We start from the raw sequence: 17,069 nt of genomic DNA on the forward strand, positions 1-17,069 counted from the left end.
AGTTCCACGTGGTTTGCAAACCACCCCCTAGGTTGTGATTGTGGAAGGCCAAGTTTAACCTTTTGTCTTTGAGAGGTCAAGGGCAGCGGGGAGAACGAGAGCAGGATTAGTTTCCAGGCAAGACGTAAGGTTACTCTGTTTTTCGAGAATAGCTCTCTTTGACAGCCGTTGCGGAGGGACTTAACAAACAAAGGTCACTTTGCAGGGACGGTGTGCGAGGAAGCTGTGCAGTGTTTGTCTGGACTTTCCACACTCCACTCAGCATTGTCCAGTGTCCAGGATCTCCTCCTCCTCGTCAGTACCCAGAAGACTTTTGTGTGCCGCGTTCTCACCAGCTACGACTCAGGATCTCGTCCTCCTCCTCAGAACACCCTGGGAGATTGCACCAGATCCTTTTAGCCAGTGGCACCATCAATTCGCACATCTGCATGGAACTTGGAAGCACAAAGCATTTGGGTTTCAGTTTCTAGTTTCATTGTGAAACCGTGAATTGGCCGCGTTTACGGACAAAGGAAACTGGGGACGGCCGCCGAACTGTTGCAGAAGCAAGTTGCAAGCAAAAGCTCACAGTCGCTAGCCTGGAGGCCACTACCTATTGTAATCTCCAGCGTCGCCTGACTCGCCTCGTCGAGCGACTAGCCTGCGATGCTTCCATGGCATCCACTAATTCACTGGCCGAGTCAGGACTTTGCACCGGCTGGTTTTGCGCAGCGGTGCGGATTTCGAGAGGTTCTCCATCAAGATTCAAAACCTTTAGAGCACCTGCCATGCAACACTTAATTCGTCATTGTAATCTTCAGAGTCCAGAGTCCACCTGTCCATTCCTATGTATCTTGAAAGTTCAAACTTCAAACTTCGAAGGCTTCACATCAAGCCTAGTGGCAGCCTTCTCAGCTTCAAAATATTTTCGGCAAGAGAATGACACTCAACAAGGTGAATAATATATATCTATCATTCATTAGGCCTACCTCTGGGTGAGTGAAATGCTTAAGAGAGCATAAAATTGGAGGCATGAAAAGGAAAGAGTGTACAAAGAGTAGTAAATGCAAATGGTAGTCCACAAGTCAACAAGATGAATTTGATTGAGAGAGAGAGCGAGAGGAGAAAGAAAGGAGAGAGAAAAGGAGAAGAGAAAGGAGAGAGAGAGAGAGAGAGAGAGAGGGGGAGGACGAAGTCACCAAATGCATGCATTAAAGCCTCTTACAAGGAGCATACTTGGACCAATCACCTTCGTACCAAAGTCATAAATACCAGCCTGCCAAAGTTGCTAGCAACCAATAGGAAATTCTCATCCAACAAACACAAATAATCTGGATTTTTAGCAAGTTTGCAAAACTCAAACCAAAGTTGCTAGCAACCAATAGGAAATTCTCATCCAACAAATACAAATAATCAAGATTTTTAGCTTTGCAAAACTCGAACCGTTGCTAAGGCTACCTAGAGGGTAGGCCAAAAATAATCTACATGGCTCTTTCTACTTCCTAAATTCGTATCTACCACTATGATGATAATTCTCACTTGAATCACTTGCATCCAATACCTCATTTTGTGAAGAAAATTCTGGAGGGTGTGTGACAGGTTTGGGTGGAGAGGTTGCTGCTTGAGATGAAGGAGAGAGAGAGGTCAATTAATTTGTTAATTGCATGTTATATTAACCTAAGTTAATTTTTAATTAACCTAATCTAATTGGTCAACCTCTATCATCTCTTTCCCCATCTCTCTGTCACTCCACTCAGCTCGCTTCTCCCACATAGTCCACCCCCTCCTCCCACCCCATCTCTCCCTCAGTATCGCCCATCCTCCCCCCTCTCTCACTCCCTCCCCCCTCTCTCACTCAGATCCCTTCCTCCCTTCAACCTCCCTCTCCCTCCCCTCAGTCTGGCTCACCTTCAACATACCTTTGCTCAACCGTGCTTTGCTTCCTCAGGCTGCAAAGAACACTCTTGGCAAATTCATCACATCCAAAATCCTGAAGCTTGAGGCAATTCACACCATTCCAAAAGAGCAAATTTTGGTCTTCAATGACTTGATGGGGCTGAGGGAGCCGAAAGAGCAGACTTTGGTATTCAATAACTCGATGGTGCTAGGAGAGAAGTAGGAATCTGCCAATGGAGAAGGATAGGAGACAAGTCCAGGCATGGGAAGGAGATCGACATCAGCTACAGTGATATCGTCTCATCAGAGTCGATAACCTTCTTCCCAGAAGATACAGGAAAAGACCACATTCTCTTCGGACTCATCCTTGAGCCAAGAGAATGATCCTTCCAAAAGATGATGGACAGTAGCTTGGAGGGAGCAGAGAGTGAAAGGGGAAATATAAGAGAGAGATGGTGGTGGAGGAGGGTGTTCTAGACTCCACATCGAACCTTTTGGATTCCTGTGCATGTATTTTTGCCAAGTCGCTTAGATTAATTGCTCGTTCGATTAATTCTTTCACAAAGCTTGGGTTAATTCGCCCTCGCCTGCCCATAAACTAATGCTAATTATAATTTTTCAATATCGTGGTGCCCTATTCTACATGTAAGAATTCAAATTTATAAAGGTGCAAATCACTACTCCTTACAAAGGGAATCAATCCTCCCTAGTGGAAGCTATTTTAGAGGTAGGGCTACCCATGTTCTTAGCCCCAACTTATAGAGTGACACCACATTATTACTTTTTCCTTTCGAGGTCAATGATTTTGAAGAAAGGGTGGTACTCTACCTGCATGCCTTTATTACTAGAAATTATAGTCAACATGATAATGCATTTCTTAAAAAATAACATGATAGCATTGTTTAATGACACAAATTTTACTTTCTTTAATAAGCACATCATTAGGGGACTCATTGGCATATCATATAAATAGAGTTGCATAATGATGCTCCTAGTGACTAGGAACACTTATGTTATAAGGTTAAACCCTAGAAATGACACTTTATCTCTGCCAACTTCTTTATTGATACACTTAAGGATCTTGTTGGCATTTTCGTGATGTGCATTAGTGCGTCATTTGCGTTTGTCATTTGAGATCCAAAATAGCATGAAAATAATGTTAACATATTGGTAACCTTGGAAAAACACTAGTGAGCCTGATAAATACACCAGTGGTAATATTCATAAGCAGACGGTAATAACTATGATATCAGTGGGCCAATAAGTGATAGCAAAAGTAATGTTGTTTATATCACACTTAAGGATCTTGTTGGCATTTTCATGATGTGCATTAATGTGTCATTCGCGTGACAAAACATGTGTGCCTCAGGATTTATGGAGCGCTCTAAGGTGGATGGAACCTGTGTGTAAACATGATGAAGAGAGTGCTCATGACATGTACCTCAAGTCAATTAGGTTCCAAGATAGATTAACTTGGACTCATAAATAGAATCTTGAGTGAATGTGCATTTCTCCTTGTACTCAACAATACATGATAGGCTTCTTATATAGAGAGAGCCTTTAGAATAGTCAAACCATGTGGGATCCTCTCATCCACATCTCTCCTTGTGGATATCCTCAATCCACATCTCCACATCATGTAGTCCACATCCTAGGGTGGCTACTTTAATTCTTTCCTATACCATACCTTAGCCCTCTAATCTATGTGCTCATGGCACCACAACTCTCAACACCTCCCCTTGGTGCCATGATCCTTTGGCTACTGCAAGGTGGTCAGATGTGAGTTACAAATCCATCACCTCCCCTTAGTGCATGCATTGCTACTTAAGGTGGTCAAGTGTGGCTTCTACATGTCAATACCTCCCCTGGGTGCTTTCATAGCTACTCTCAGGTGGTCAGGGTTGATTACAAAACATAATAGGCAAGGTAGGCAAGGTTTTTGCTTTTCAATACATTCCATTGATGTCACCTTTTGGCTCATGGCTTGATGACGATATATGTCTTCTTCGCTTGATGATGCTTTGTTCTTTCATGTGCCTTGATGCTTTATGTGTGGATGCCATGTTTCGGGCTATGGTCATCTCATACACTTGTGCTTTCGGCTTGCTTTTTACATCGATGTTTGCATTCATGCTTTGCTTTTCCAATGGTTGCAAAGGTCTTACCAATTGAATTCTTTCAATATTGGCAGTGTCTAATTGCATACAATGATTCTGACTTGACAGGCGCGTAGAGCTCGAAAAGACGATCACTTTTCCTTTTTGGAGCGTGTGCAAATTCTTCTTGGATTGCAAGTTACGGCTTGTTGAAGCTTTTGTGAAGAAAAGGGCCTTTGATGATGTGGCACAGGCATTCACATGCTGAATTCCATACTGTGCTTAGCAAGAGGCTGTGTGCTTCGAAGACACTGCTGACTGTGCATGCTTATGTGGCAGTCTTCTAACCAGACTGAGTTAACCCAAGTCTAAGAAAAACTTAACCATGGTCCAAGTAACTGAACCTAACCATAAACTTGACCAAGGTTGATCTTAACCATAGTTAAAGCCTTATCTGCCACGTGTCACTTTTTCCTAAGATCTGAGACCTTGGAGACAACAGAGAATTGGCGACGACGGAGAAGACATGGAGCATTCAGTGATGTAGAGATTCGTCGATTTTGGAGATGGAGGGAGTCGCTTAGTCGTTGCAGAATACCGTGAGGTCGCTCGTTTGGAGAAGGAGGCCTTGAGAGCGTGTTGGCGAGGGAGCTGTTGATGGTCGTATAGTTCTGCTGGGCCGAGAGTCATTTGCTGAAGCCTAGAGCTTACTTTCCGTTGAGAGTCTGTTGTAGTCTAGAATCGTTTGGAGACAGTTGCTTTTCGGGGCACCTTAGAGCATGGACGTCGTGAGACGTGAGAGCTGTGGAGATAGCTTGGAGTCAGGATCCTTGCAGTCAAACATGGACGTAGACGGAGTCTCTGAGAGCGCTTGCTATGGGCTAGTCGTTTGAGCATAGGTGCTGGCTGTCAGGGCTGGCAGCTGCTCGTCTGGCGTTGCTGCGAGGTTATCTTGCGAGGTGGTTGTCTACTGTTGCAGGTTGTGCTCGTGGTTGGTTAGCCGCCAAGCGCCGATGAGGATGAGCCGCTGCTATAGTCAAACCTTGTTGTGGCTCTGTCTTGCTAACTTGCTACGCCGTCAGGCTTGTTTTGCTTGCATAGACGTAGGCTTCAGTTGAGTTGCTCTGTGCACTTCGTGTCTGATACTTTGCCTATCCCGTTTCTGTTGCTAAAGAGGTAGATGAGCTACCGTGAGGTTTAGACTGTAAGTAGCAGGGCGGCTACTATTGCTTAGTTCATTACTGTAGAGGGTTGGAGCCTCTTGTGAGCTTGCATATGCTGCTTCGGCTATGTGACATCGACTAGTGCTGCGCCTCAGGGCTGGTAGTCGTTGAGAGACCTTGGCATATCTACTGGATCTCCATCATCGACACCATCGCTTTTTGTATCCTCCTCTCTACCTTCGCAAGCTGTAGCCTGAGTTGAAGGAGTGGACCGATCAGTTGCGGGATCTTCTTGGGACAACTAGCCTTCAAGTCTTCTCAAAATAGAAGGAGATATTGAACCTTGGGACTACCAGAATGAAACTCTCTCTCTCACACACACACAACGGAAATAAGTGGACGGAAATGTCTCTCTTAAGAAGAAAGTGATCTAATGGAAGTGAAGTTCACGCTAGAGGAAACTCAAATCTCCAAATGGAGTTTCAATATTTAGCTAAGAGAAACCATGAGTACCTAAGGTGTGCCTACAACTAATCAAGAAGAGATAGACCTAAGCTCTGATACCATGACAAAACATGTGTGCCTCAGGATTTATGGAGCGCTCTAAGGTGGATGGAACCTGTGTGTAAACATGATGAAGAGAGTGCTCATGACATGTACCTCAAGTCAATTAGGTTCCAAGATAGATTAACTTGGACTCATAAACAGAATCTTGAGTGAATGTGCATTTCTCCTTGTACTCAACAATACATGATAGGCTTCTTATATAGAGAGAGCCTTTAGAATAGTCAAACCATGTGGGATCCTCTCATCCACATCTCTCCTTGTGGATATCCTCAATCCACATCTCCACATCATGTAGTCCACATCCTAGGGTGGCTACTTTAATTCTTTCCTATACCATACCTTAGCCCTCTAATCTATGTGCTCATGGCACCACAACTCTCAACATCGCGTTTGTCATTTGAGATCCAAAATAGCATGAAAATAATGTTAACATATTGGTAACCTGGGAAAAACACTAGTGAACTTGATAAATACACCAGTGGTAATAGTCATAGGCAGACGTTAATAAGTATAATATCGGTGGGCCAATAAGTGATAGCGGCAGTAATGTTGTTTATATAGCTAGTATTATGATAAATACTAATATTATTGCTGCATGTACCTATGTACTTGGTCCTTTCTCTCTTAAAAATCCTTGCGGGAGCCACAAGCATGCTTCATTCGACAAGATTATAGTGCATGGCTCCACAACACTTACCATGGTGGGGTGAGGTGAACCAAAATTGAATGATGAGATGAAAAGAATGAGGGAGAGATTTTTCATTGTGGTTGCATTAGTGGTCGACCGCTCTAGTATCTAGCATAATGAGGTAAGAGTCAACCACAACTGCAAGCCAAAGAATGTGATAGAGATTATAGGAGAAGAGTGAAGTAATGAGATTTTGAAGAGCTTTTCCTCCCCTTTCTTTTGAATCTTGGTGGAGCTTGCATGCATCACACTTAATATGTTGAAGTTGTGGTTGATATAGCCAATTCTGCTTATCACTATTAGGAATGTGGATATCTCTATAGGCATTTTTGAAGCATGGTACTTGGGAGAAATCTCTCAGTTGCAATACAAGGTTCATTTTCATTTTAATGCATTAAAGCACTTTGCAATTATACATACTGACTATCAATTGTATATAATGGATAAATTTTGTTCATTTGCAATTATTAAAGTGTACATGTCTTGTACTTCCTTGCAATGCACTCTGTGACTCTACAAATAACACTTTGCAATACATCATTCATTTCCATTTTAACATGCTAAAGCACTCTGCAACCATATATATTGACCATGCAATTGCATAAAATGCAATTTCAATCTTTATCAACTTCCATTGCTCTTCATTAATTTTAATAATTAAACATCAATTTACAAGATCAAAGTTCCTTTCATTTATGCTATCTCAAAATTGGTGGATGATGTAAGAATTAAATACATATTCTAATACAATGAACACATGTCAAGAGCCCATCAATATTTTCAGTACACAACTGATGGCCCATTTGCAAACATGGTACTCAAACCTGAAATGCATCGATTTTCAAAACTCAAGGATAGAATAATACAACACAAGTCAAATTTTAACAATACAAGACATGTCAAACTTGGGAATGTATTATGATTTTTCCTAACTTTTCAATTGCAAAAACTACATCCCACTAGTAATCATCAAAATACTTAATTATACAATGAGAAGACATACATAAAGCATATGCCAATATGTCATTACGTAAGGTTGACTGAATTTTTTCCTAATGGGACAATACAGCTTGAGGATTTGCAAGGAAATGTGTTCTCCGAGTTGTATAATGGGAGCAAAGTGAAAGCGGAAATTTTCAATCATAAACCTCTAAAAGGTTGACGGGCATTTCCCAATCCAAAAAGCATAACTTGGTTGCATAGGCACCCCATTCTATAGTAACGACAGTGACAGTCTTGGAGTGATCTTCTGGAGACATTGTAATCTGCTTATACTCACTATAACCATCCATAAATGAGTACATCTCATGTCCTACAACTTGATTTAAAATCCTATCAGTAAAGGGTATACAAACTATGTGGGCATTCAACTTCATGTAATCCACACAGACTGGGAGTTTGTTATTTTTCTTAGGCATAACCACAACAGGAAAGAGCCATTCACTATGAACGATGGCATATATGAATCAATCATGCAAGAGTTGATGCAACTCAGCTTTGACTTATTTGGCATAGTTCGGATTCATTCTGTATCTTTCTTGTCGAATTGGTTTAGCATCTGGCACTAAAGGTATCTTGTGTTGACACAACCCAGGAGGAACTGCCCCTAAATCTATGTAACTCCATGCAAACACATCCTTGTATCTAACAAATACATATTTTATCCTCCCGAGTTGCTTAGAAGAAAGATCAACACTCACCATTACCATAGTAGGGTGATCTTGTGTTCCAAGGTTCAATTCTTGTGTGGGCTTCAGAATCAACTGCTCGATACTGAGGCGAGTGATAGTCACTAGTACCTCAACAATCACCTTTCTCCTTCAATGCCCTCGGTAAAATTGCTCAGAAAAAGATATTTCTCCTTAGCAATCTGCTCATCCTTCAACTTCTATTTGATGTTTACTACAGGAGCCACTTGAAAAATATCTATCTCATGTACAGGTAGGATGTACAAATCCATCAACTGCCGACTCAACATTGTTAGGAAATGGATCTTTGACTTACAGCTTCTTGGGCCGACAACAACTTGAGACCTTTCGAGGGTTTGTCAATATACAAAAATCTTGACCATCCATCTTAATAATCGTCTCTTCTATACCCCAATCATGGAGTACTTTTGCACTCTTCAGACAAGGTCTTCTTAATAGAATTGGGTAAGCATGATGTCTAATAGCAATCACAATGAAACTAATTGTATGATAGATGGTGCCTATGGAAATGACTACATCTTGCAACATACCTTTGGGGTCAACTGGTCTGGGTGGTCTCCCATGTGCACTCGGAAAGGTGATGCTTATATGATTTGAGCTTCAGCCTCTGTGCAATCTCTTTAGTGATAATATTCACTCTTGAATGCCCATCTACTATTACACCTACTATAGTTTGTTTCTTAACCTTGACAATGATCACTAGAACTTCTTCATCAACAACTGCAGTATCAATCACAGGTATGGTGGCTAAGGATTTTCCTTTGGTTCCTTGGATGACTCCTTGATCTACTGAGCAAAGAAATCATGACAATACGAAGCTATTCACATGAGCTTGGCAAATGTTAAATTGATTTGCATACTCTTAAACGTTTCCCATTATTAGGATAACTCTATGCTACTTTCCTGTAAAGTGCTTGATTCCGCTTCTTTGGACTTAGATTTTGAGGGTTCCCCTCTCTCAATAATAGAATACTAAGTCTGCTCGAACATTTCTATTGCTAAAGCTTTTCCCTTCAACTCCCTTGCAATTTGGGTTGCTAATTCCTTCTGTGCTTTCCAATTGATGTCTTTACTTGAAGCATATGTGTCCTCAGTGGTTGTCACTGATCCTCTTGATCGAGTTATCACATGAGCATCATCTATATTTGGAAGTTGGACTACAATGCTTAGCATTCTGGATCCACTTCTTTCCTCTCCATGTTATTCTTAAGGTACTTCAAGTCTTTTGCCCAAGTTGGAAATCAAAATGCATATGATTTTCTCCACAATAGAAGCACTTGATTTTAGATGGGTCAACCTTCTCTTTGCCATTCTTCCCCTTGTCCTTCTACTTGGGATGCGATGGTTTGCCACTTGGTGGTCGGTTATTAGTCGCCACTTGGTTTGCTGATACTTGGTGCTTTTTACCATTAAACCAACAATCTGACTCATCATGCCCAAATTTGGTGCAAGTATTACAATACTTAGTCTTGCATTCATCTTCCACATGTCCACCTCTGGAACATTTATTGCAACATTTTTTATTATTACTTAGCTTACTTCAAATGCCCAATTCTTTTAAGGCCTTCTTCAGCTCGGTTTTCATTTTATCTTTCTTTGCTGGCATCTCCTCGATGTCACTATCAGCATCTTTCTTCTTTACCTTATTTTTCAATCCTTCACTCTTCTCCAAAGAAATAGCTCAGTTTAATAACTGCCCATCATAGGTTCTAGTGGGTTGACTATCTCTAGCTTGTGCAAATTTGCTTGGGTACAACCTTAATTAACCAGGCTTGCATAGACTTGACATCCAAAACTATACTTAACTGATTGATGTGATCTAGAATCCTAAGCACAAAGTCTTGGACAAGTTAGCCCTTATTTTTCTTTGGTTCACTAAGCTTTGTCCTCACATCTTCCTCATTGATCTCCTATCAGACCATTGCAAGAATGCTGTGGACATTGCATACCAATCGAGGAATACCCAATCAAAATTGAACCACCTTTAAGAATTTTTAATTAAGGTACATGGAAAATAATCCATATCATTGATGTGAGATTCATGCAAAAAACTCTACAAGTGAGTGTAAGGATCTTCATCATTTGTGCCTTTGGAAATTTGAAACTTTACTTCAATATTGGAGCTAGACTTAAACTTTTCCACTCCAAAACATGAGTAGGAAAGTCTTCCACTCGGAAAAACTGAGTCACTAGCTTTCCACTTGTCATAACTGACTTCATGGATGTGAGGTCATCGTAGACTCTCCACGACTTAGTTGGTACTATCTTCAGGCCTTAAAGATACAACTTGGCATATGCCTGTCGGTCGAGTAGTATCTCTGTGTATTGTAAGAGGAACTTGGGCAAACTGCCTTAGTTACTCTTCCTTCCCCTCAGGTCTTTGGTGGTGTCTCTCTCCATCAGAAGCACGCCTTTCTTTCCAACCATGGATTTTCTATCCATCAGTGGTAGTTGGTCTTCTACCTTCATACCTTTCTTAATCCAATGCTTTTGCAATGATAGCCAAGTACTGCCCAAGACGTTCTTGGTGCTCTCTGAGTTGTTCTTTATATTCATTTTAATGCTCAATGGAGGAAATGACCATCTGCTCAAAATCCAAACTCTTCGTAGATGAGTGCTCAGACTCCATTTGCCATGACAAACTTTCATCTGCCAATCTTATGGGTCACCTCAGCCCAACACCATCATTCTGACCTTTTGGCTCTACATAATGTTCAACTTCCACCCCTAGGTAGCGTAGCGGAGTCTCTCTCCTTGCGCTTGTCACTCCTACTGGACAATTGCTTCTGCTAGCCTTCTTCGAGCTTTGAAATCTAATTTCGAAACTGATCCACTTCTCATAGTCAGATGTAACCAATGCCTTTGGCTTAGATACTCTTCATGTCTAGTCATGTATCTTCTTTGTCTTTTTGAGTGCATGCCAAGCCATTTCTTAAGGCAAAAATTAGTCGAACAACAATTCGAGTACTCTCTATATTCCACACACTGATCTTCAAGCACACTACCAATCGATGCCACTCATTTGGAGTCACTTGAATAAATGTTCTATAGTAGCCCATGATTCTCACAACATCTATTTTACTTATCGCTGGTTGACATGAAATCTCTTCTCGTTCTACTATGACACTGAGCTTACTAACTCAATTCTCAAAACCTCCTATCTTAATAGCTTATCAACTAGAATCTTAATGGATCCTTCCCTAGCAAGATCACCAAAATGTTGACACTCGAGCTCCCTCACCCAACTAACTCACAGGAACCCAACTTAGGGCTACGGTCGATGAAGATGCTCGCTCTTGCAGTCCTAAAGTGAACGTGCTCGGGTGCAAAATGGATGCCAACATATATAAACACTTAGAGGTTAAGGATAGCTCTTAAAAGAGAATTGTGGGATGTGATGGGAGAATATCGAGTCTTGGACACACTTCCAACACTTAGATAATGGAGTACAAACAACAAAGTTGAATAAGCAATCATCATCCACTTCTATTGAATCAAACCAACTTGCAAGCTGCATTGGCTTGCAATGAACACTCCCTATCCTTCGATACATTACTCTCTTATTCTCTACTTTGCATGTTACATCCATATCACTACCTAAGGAGCCACCTTCCAAAAGAGTATGCAATCGGTGCACAAACTTCCATCATGACTGATTAGTCATGAGGCCATGATCATCTATACATTTCCTACAAAATTGGTGCTCAGCTGACTCCACCACTTCCAATCGAGGTGGACACTCGATGACTACATGCAGCTCCATGTTAGCCTATAACCTGGGGGCTAATAGTTTAATAGCATATATGCCAGTAATCTATTTAGTGATAGTAGAGGGAATGAATTGCATGCATCCATGTGGTAGTTTGAGGATTACAAGGCCATTAATTTCAGTTGATTATACCCAACAATACATTTTTTTACTGCATCATGCAGCCACTCAAGCGACACAGCATCCATATTTATTTGTTCGTTGTCTACTCTTCATTCTAGCTCTTCGTCTTTATCATTTGCATTTGCCTTCTATCCTCTTGCTCTATGCAATTCTTGCATCGACAGTATCCCCATATCCCTCTACTTTCATTGCCCTCACTTCCATCCCAACTTTTGTTTGTTGCAGCATACACCATTTAGGTGATAATGGAAGAGTGCACCATCTGACGAAAGAGGAGCAAGATAGCTTCACAGGTTGCACCCCCTCATCCAATCACAAACCTCACAAACGATGTCATCAAAAGGATCCTTAGGTGAAAAAAGCTCTTGAAGTTCATGAAGCTCCCATCGAAAGAGGTCTTGAATGAGGCCCTTATAGAGGAAATCCTAGATTCCTATGATGTGGCTAACTATAGCCTCATAGTCTAGAATGTAAATGTGCATTTGTATACAGATCTATTAGGAGAGGCCTTTTAGATGAAGATTACTTGGCAGCACCAGGGCCATTGGTAGACAGTAAATGCTGTGATGAATATTTCTAAGAAGCAGCTACTTCTCCTCCTAAGTATCTCTGATCAACAAGGCACCACCAGATGAAGGTCTTCATATGTTTTGTAGACTTTTCTTATCAAAGTTAGTTGGCCTCAAGAAGAGTGTTGGTTATTGGCCCTAGTAGTACCTATTACAAATCGTCACTACCTTAGAGGACAGCCTAGAAGTAGGCTATCTATCTACTTTTGACAAAGCTTTTAAAACATAGCTTAAGACTATGAGCAAGGGCCAAGTACATTGTAATCTTGGCCCTCATTTGTGTATGCTTCATTATCGTCTCACATTTGGAGAAGTGTAGTGGACAAATTCCATTTGGCCCCTAGTGGTGTACCAAGTACATGTAAGAAAATAATACAACGTCCGTGCTCAATAGATAATAGGATCTCGTACACAAGAGAGAAAACAAGATAGTATGGAGAATCAAAAATTTGATTACTGTAGAACTGATACAATAGATGGCGCTGCCTCCCAACCGTGCACTCCTATGAAAGAAGCTTTGATGGCATGCTGGAAACAGTAGAAGACGGAGGCTGGATGCTAAGGAATCAAGGTTGCTATATCCAGTGATGAAATGGGCTTCACGGGCTTGCCCTTATATAGCCACCAGTCGTAGTCAGTTAGGCTCAATTAGGTGGTCGACCCAGTCCGCCCAAAATGGTCAACTGGGAGTCAGTCCCGAAATAGGCCACCGACCATACGATAGAATCGGTGTGCAAAACATAGCATCTCACCTACGGTCTCTGTTCAGCCCACAGTCATTCGGGATTATCTGAGGCTCCAAACAGGCCCCGTAACTCGAGAGTGGGCTGCCCCGAGAAATGCTCCATCTACCCTCAGTGCGTTCAGTCAAGGGATGCCTTCCCGCACTTGCATGTAGCCTACTTAGTGGTGTGCCAACTCTATCTGAAGCCGTCCAGCCATCAGGCCATACATGGCCCCCATCTGGTGTCCAAACCTAGACCTACTGAATAACCGAGCTACTCAAATTCCTTCTCCTCATATGGGGGGCTTACAAGTAGAGTTAGTTGGTTCTCGCGTAGTTACATGAGAGTGGAGCATTGATATCTAATAAATCCCCTCAATGTCCACTCGCAAGTGAACTTACTTTTTTGGCCCAATGCCAAGTTGATGAAGATGTCTCTCCAGCAAGTCTCTTCCAAGAGCCTTCATGAAGATGTCCGCAGCATTCTCTGTAGTCGAACAATACACCAAGTCGACTTCTCCATCCATGATGAGCTCGTGTACAAAGTGATATTGAATCTCAATGTGTTTTGTGCGAGCATGGAACACCGGGTTCTTTGCAATCACCATGCAACTCTGATTGTCACATTATAACTACGTAGGCTTGTTTTGTATTGCACCCATGTCCTCGAAAATCCTCCTCAACCACACTGCCTCGCAAGAAGCAAAGGATGCATATTTATACTTGGCCTCGATAGAAGAAAGAGCAACTATGGGTTGCTTCTTGCTGACCCATGACACAACTCCAGATCCAAGTGAGATATAGTACCTTGTCATTGATCTCCTGCTGTCCATGTCTCCTGTCCCAATTCGAGTCACAGAATCTGGTCAAGATGTTGACCTTGGTATAGGTGATGCCATAATCAAGTGTGCCTTTGATGTATTTCAGCACCCGCATCCCTGCCCTCCAATGGTTCTCTCGGGGCTTATTGGAAAACCTGCTAAGTACACCAGTCACAAAGCCGATGTCTGGCCGTGTATTGCACAGGTAAATCAAGCTGCCCACAAGCCTTCTGTACTTTGCTTCATCCACCAGTGGTGATGAATCCTCGTTTGAGAGCTTCATGTCAACCTCCATAGGGGTACCAACTGCCTTGCACTCAGCCATGCCAAATGCCTTCAGTATCTCTCCAGCATACTTCAGCTGTGAAATAAAGATCTGTTTCGGCTCCTGCCCAACTTCAATCCCCAAACAAAAATGCATCAATCCGAGGTCTGTCATTTCAAACTCTCTTCCTAGCAAATGCTTCGTTTGCGAGATCTTCTCTTCATGGTTCCTTGTTATGACAAGGTCATCCACATAAAGGACCACGATCATACACCTGCCTCCTTCTCTGAAGATATACAAATTTGCATCAGATGGGCTCCTCCTGAACCTGTTTTGTAGAAAGTAGGCATCAATTCGCTGGTACCACACTCGTGGGGCCTGTTTCAGCCCGTAAAGTGCCTTCTTCAATTTGCAAACTTTACCTTTTGAACCGGGGATCTCAAAACCTAGTCGATGTATACCTCCTCCTTGAGATCTCCATTAAGAAAGGTAGTTATCACATCTATCTGAAACACGGGCCAACTTCCCTGGGCAACTAAAGCCAAAACACTGCGAATTGTGGTTACTCGAGCTGTGGGAGCAAAAGTATCTTGATAATCAAAACCATGTACTTATCCACTTTACCCACTTCGGGAATGGCCATTGTCGTTGTGGTTCTGCAAGCTCTTCTTCATCTTCTTTGTCTTGAATCCTCCCAAGCACCATTGGGGGAGTTCGGTCTACTGTTGGTGGTGGTACTGGATGGATATCCTGGTCCTGGTTGTCTGGGAAGGAAGCATCCTCCTCCAATTGATGTGGCTATTCTGAGAAGACCACATCACGACTTACAATTACCTTCTTGGTAACAGGGTTATAGAGATGGTAACCCTTCGCCTCTTCACTGTAGCCCAAGAAAATACACTTCCGAGGGACATGCACAAAACGGTCACATCCAAAAACTTTGAAATGTGCAGCTGAAGGTGCACTAATTTTCATGTATTTTTGGCATCAGGGGTGCTGTCGTCAAACCCCCTTTGCAAGGGGCCCAATGCATGTCACTGACCCCCCTCGGTGATGTCCTAAGAGGGGGTGTTGCCCCCCCTACCCCCCCTTCATAGAATGGCTATAAGAACACCTAGGTCCAAAGCATAGCCAAAAACAATCTCTGAAAAAAGATCAGGCTCCACATACAACAATCTCCCACTTGGAGACTGATCATAGTAACTCCATTGTTACTACACTCACTGAATAGTTTAGATCTGGCTATTCCTCATATTGTTCCTCATACTTGAAGACTCATTGAAATTGAGCAAGAGCTCAAATTCTCCCTGGTTACCACCTTAGTCAACATTTTTGTAGGATTCTGGCTAGTGTGTAGCTTTTCCAACTTCAACTGCCCATCCTCCGAAACAGATCAGATGAAATGAGATCTGAACTATATATGTTTGGTTCTTGAATGGAAGGCTGAATTCTTTGTGAGATGAATAGCACTCTAGAGCCTATCACTATACAAGCTATAATTTTTTTGCTTCTTTCCAAGCTCCTCCATAAACCTCTACAACCAAATCATCTTGCAACTGCAACATATTCTGCTTTTGTTGTAGAAAGTGCAACAACCTTTTGTAGCTTTGAAACCTAGCTTACTGCTGTTACACCTACAATGAAAACATACCTAGTGGTGCTCTTTCTTCCATCTTTATCACTTGCCATATCTGAGTCAACATATCCTTATAGAGAAACTTTTGAACTTTTAAAACGTAAGGCATGAGCAGTCGTACCTCTCAAATATCTTAGAATCCACTTTACAGCCATCCAATGTTCTTTACCTGGATTATTTATAAATCTGTTCACAAATCCCACTTCATGTGCAATATTTGGCCATGTGCATACCATTGCATGCATCAAGCTACCAATTGATGATGCATATGGGACTCTTGATATATCATTATGGAAAAAGGGTGCTCATTTTTGGGGCCCTGAGAGAAATTCATGATTTCTTCATTTTTCTTTCCTCTAAAATAACAAAATATGTCATGATCCCACTAACATATGGTGCAAAATTTGGTATTTCTAATATTACCGATGCATCGACAGTGGGACAACATCCCCAACAGGACTTTGAAATGCTAAAACCGGGCACTTGGAGACCCAAGAAATGTCAAAAAGGCCCGAAAAGCCAATTGTACAAATGAATGTGATTTGACAGGTTGGAAGGGTGCCAACCTATCAAATCGCATTCATTTGTACAATTGGAGTACTTGTTTTTGACATTTCAAAAGCTCTGTTGGGGGTTTTGGCCCTCTTCAAACACATCGATGATCTCAAAAATACTAAATTCTACACCATATGTCAAATATAATAAAGTAGCTCAAGTATCCTCATTGAATGCAAACTTGGTGGTATTTCTTTTTTCCCCCTTTTTCTAAAATTTTCAATGCTACATTGGCCCTTTGTTGATTGGTGGAGGGCTAATTTTCTTCTAGGCTTAAAGGCCCCAAAATGAGCTTTGATTTTTCCTAATGAGTCAATCTCATCCTATGTCTTGAGACACATATCCTTGCATAATCTGAAATGATTAACCAAAGGTGTAGAAAGAAGTTTTGCATTTTTCATTTCAAACCTTTTCAATACCTTTTCAATGTACTTACTCTAAGATAATGTCAACTTGCGGTTCTTTCTATCTCTTGTTATTTTCATGCCATGGATTTGCATTGTAGCACC

This window comes from Dipteris shenzhenensis, chromosome 15, assembly GCF_047967505.1.
Source record: "Dipteris shenzhenensis isolate YYH24624 ecotype China chromosome 15, Dip_SZ_1.0, whole genome shotgun sequence".
In the NCBI taxonomy this organism is placed as follows: Eukaryota; Viridiplantae; Streptophyta; class Polypodiopsida; order Gleicheniales; family Dipteridaceae; genus Dipteris; species Dipteris shenzhenensis.